This window comes from Triticum dicoccoides, unplaced genomic scaffold, assembly GCF_002162155.2.
Source record: "Triticum dicoccoides isolate Atlit2015 ecotype Zavitan unplaced genomic scaffold, WEW_v2.0 scaffold19149, whole genome shotgun sequence".
In the NCBI taxonomy this organism is placed as follows: Eukaryota; Viridiplantae; Streptophyta; class Magnoliopsida; order Poales; family Poaceae; genus Triticum; species Triticum dicoccoides.
Window position 1 is genome coordinate 8703 of NW_021230475.1, and position 4351 is coordinate 13053.

Genomic DNA, 4351 nt, shown 5'->3' on the forward strand with positions numbered 1-4351 from the left:
CGCAGGAAACAGACCCTCGTGGTCAGGTTGATCGTGCTCCGGCATGGTCAATAACCTCTCGGAGTTGGTTTAGCGATTGCTAAGGCGCGACGTCCTCGCACCTTCGTAGTCGGATCGTCAAAGTCGACTGCCACCAAAGCGATATCCATCATCTCATCGAAAGACGGGATACCTTTGCCTCTATCAATAAGTTGATGTGTTTTTTCCCTGCAGCAATGGGCGCACCGTCCTTATCGTTCTTTACCCGCGAGTCTCCCACACCGTGTATTTCGACCCTACCAAAAACTACAAGAAGGACTACACCCACGTAGTGAGTATTCTAGATGATGCTCTCCAAGGCTTCAGCTTGAGGGGTGGCCACCTGCAGATCAGGAAACAAAGGAACCGCAAGACGGGTTTCTCACATAAAACTAATTTCTGCTGCATCCATGTCCCGAAACCAAGCAGGAACGATGGATTCTACCTACTTCATCTCATGATGGAGTTCAGAAGGGATCGCCAAAAGCTTCGCATGACAACCAGAAGCGATGATCATATCCGCAAGTGGATAGAATCTCAAGGAGAAGCGGATTATATACTTAGAGATGACTTATTTCGCATCCAGAGGGACACTGCAACGATCATCATGAAAGAAGTCGTCAAAGAGAAGGGGATGTTCCACGACGGCCCTATATCATGAGCTAGCGTCCGGACTCGCATACGCATGCAACGTTAGAACCTCACGCCATTCAAGAAGCTAGGGTGCATCCTCGATGATATGGATGGATGGAACTTCTACGATGTGATGATGATGATGATATGTGTCGGTTGAACTTGTATTCTTTTTGTAGCGATGAAACTTTGTGATGTCCACGGTCCCTGCTGAACTTCCATAACGCTACTTTGTTAGTTTGGGTATGATGACCTGCGTACCTCTACTTAATTAGTTTGTGTACGATGAAACCGCGTTGATTATTTATGTTTACTATATGTTGCATCTATTTGCTAACCCTTTCTTCTGTGTTTCTCAAGTATATTTTGTTGCATATGATTGTACATTCTCTTGATGTAAGGTGCATCTCTAACAGGTACCTAGATCCTTGATGGCGAAGAAGCAGTGATGTGTCGTGTACATATGGATAGTTCCAGGAGTGTACGACGAGTGGCCCGAGTGTCAGGCGCAAGTGGAGCGGTTCTCAGGCGCCAGCCATAAAGGGTTCAAAAGCAGACAAGAAGCAGAAGCTAGTTACTTGAGGTTCACGCTTGCGCAAGAGAGGAATCATAACCTCCGCCTTACTGCATAGTTTCACTCTCACTCATAGTGATAGCTCTTCTCGTCTATATCACTGTTGATGAGGACATGACTACCTTGGATACGACCAAAAATATTGCATACATGCATATTTGTCAGGTGATTTCTAATGCAAACTATTCAATAGTCTATTTATGTTATCCAAAACAAAAATACTTCACACACTTTTGTGTTTTGTCTAATTGCAGGTGTATGGGACATTTGTACAATCCACATATGAAGATAAGGGAAAAGGAGATGTTTAGGTTGTGTTCAAAAAGTCCTCTCACGTTACTTTTGGGCCAAGAGAAGATAGAGTCCAAGTCTCTCACGTTCTGGATTCAGATTCGGACTGCACAAACATACCTGACTCAAAACACCAACAACTTTTTCATACGGACTCCGAATTGGGTGATTCTTTTTTTTGGAAACTAGATTTCGTGCTCTTTCCATCCCAATTGGATTCACCTTCAAATTCGTCTGGAGCGTTGAGTTACGGATGAAACAATCTGACGTTGCAGCAGAATCCGAGTCAAACTACAAGCCCAAAGGTGTTGCATCACCTCCACTTGGGCCCATGAGCCTTGTACGACCTAGGGTTAGTTTTAGGCTGCCTTGGGACGTCCTCCCACCTCCTTGGCCACCACCCCTTGCTCCTATATAAGTAGGTCCATCTAGTAGCTTTTTCCTTGGGATTTGTTTAGTTAAAAGTTAGCCATTGCAACTTCGTGTACTTCGTTTGTGTCCAACGACCAGACCAAGACCGCTTCCGGATCCCCACCATTATCAATACTTCATATATATTTGCGATATTCAGATTGCTTTATCATATTCTTGCTCGTTCTTTGATTGCTTGCAGGAATAGACCTTCGTGGTCAAGCTGACCGTGCTTCCAACATCGTTAGTAACCTCAGGAGATTGGTTTAGCGGTTGCTAAGGTGCAACGTCGTGCACGTTTGTAGTCGGATCGTCAAAGTCGTCTCCACCAAATCGATAGTTATCATCTCATCGAAAGATCGGGACCCTCGCCTCTATCAAGTGGTATCAGTTTTCAGGTTGCTCGGTGAGAATTTCCAGTTTTCCTAGATTAGATTTAATTTCTTACCTATTGTCCAAGAAAAATCCACAAAAAAGAGTTAGATCTATTCATCCTTTGTCCAAGCCAGTCTGAGCCTTTGCAATTTTCTTTTCATTGCTTGCATAGTTGAATTATCGGTTGCATCGTCGTGTCGAGTTGCTGGTCTTAGTGTCTAGGTCGTTTAGAGTTTCGAGTTCTGTTCACATTAGTCACGTCGCCGCTGCATCGTTATCCCTTCCACTGTCCACCACCCATCCATTAATTTCCTCCACGTGCTACCTACCGTTCATTGTCATAATCATAGTTGAGATTGTTCCCATCTTCGCTTGATCCAATCTACATCTTATCTAGTTTGTTTTGGAAAGAGGGAGAGAGAAAAAAAAAGATAGAGAAAAAAAACGAGAGAAAAAAAAGTAAAAAAAAAGTCAGAGAAAAAAAAGAAAGGAAAAGAAAAAAAAGTGTGAGAAAAAAAAGAGAGGAGAAAAAAAAACAAAATTTGGATCTATCTAGACTCAATCTCGTAGTTGAATTCGGATTGGAATCTGTTTTGTGCACTGTTCAGTAAAACAGGCATAACTTCTTCATATGAAGTCTGTTTTGGCTCCGCGAGTACTCAAATGAAAGCTAGCGACGAGCCGCATCTAAATAGTTGCGGAAGCTAGTTCAGTATTTGGCACCTCAACATCAGCTTCTAAATAGGTCTACTACTATTGTGATCTTCACTTATATCTTGCTGTCCAGAGCTACTTCATATCCTTTATTGATGCTAGTTGTGCTATGACGTGACCTCATTAGTGTTCTAGGCTCGCGTCTCTAGTTTGGTCTAGCCTAGGACCAGCACAGTACCGTCGTTGAGCGTTTATTCAACATTGCATCTCTAAATTGATTATTGCTAATCTTTTGCTACCATATATAGCCAAACCAGCTCCACATATTTCTACATCGTGTATACGTACGTTCCCCTGGCAATCGTTTTACACAATCTTCGGAGTTATTTGACACCGTTGGTTGCCTGTCACCACCTGCCGCATGGTAAGAACTTGTAAGATATTGATATTTGCTTTACTGTGAGCACTTTACAACCACATCCTAGTAGTTCATAAGAACATTATTCTCGAATTTTGGTTCTTGTTTCTACTAATCATGACAGGTTCCAGAGATAGAAGTTCTTGGATGACGGACACATCTTCACCATCACGAGAGTTGGGACAACACACACAAGCATATGGTCAGGTTATCTCTTTACCATCATTTGAGGGTAGATTTAATCCTGCTATTTATCTAGCTTGGGAGCTTGAAGTAGAACAAGTTTTTAGTCACCATGATTTTTCTGAACTTGAGAGAGTACGAGCTACCATTAGAGCATTTACTGGTTTTGCTTCTGTTTGGTGGAGTGTACATTGTAAGAAAAACATTGATAACCAACCCACAACTTGGAAATTTTGAAAGCTGTAATGAGACAACAATTTTTTCCTCCTTACTATCGTCGTGAATTGCGTCGCAAATTGGAGCAATTAAAACAAGGCAGTAACACCGTTCATGCTTACTACCAAGAGTTCAAATCTTATATGCATCATTGTGACATAGAATCTAAGGATGATACAATGAATAGATTTTTTGGTGGTTTGAACCATGATATTCAGGCAAGATTTCAGTATATTCCTCGTTGCATTACTGGTATGTATGTCCGTGCTTGTACCTTTGAGAGACAAATACAGGAGGATGCATTGGGTGACTACAACAACTACTATTCCAGTTCATGCTCACCACCGCCGTTTGGTTACTCCACTATTGCACCTACTAGAGCAGCCCCATCTCGGATTGTGAGCGCGATATCATCTCAAGAGTATGGTACATTGTCAACATCCGTACCTACATCAGCTACATCTCTGCGAAGTAACAGTAAAGGTCTTGATGATATAACTTCACATGAGAATGAAGCATGCCTAGTTAACTTGAATGCATCATGTGTTGAGTTACCTGTTGATGTGAGCACACCACCT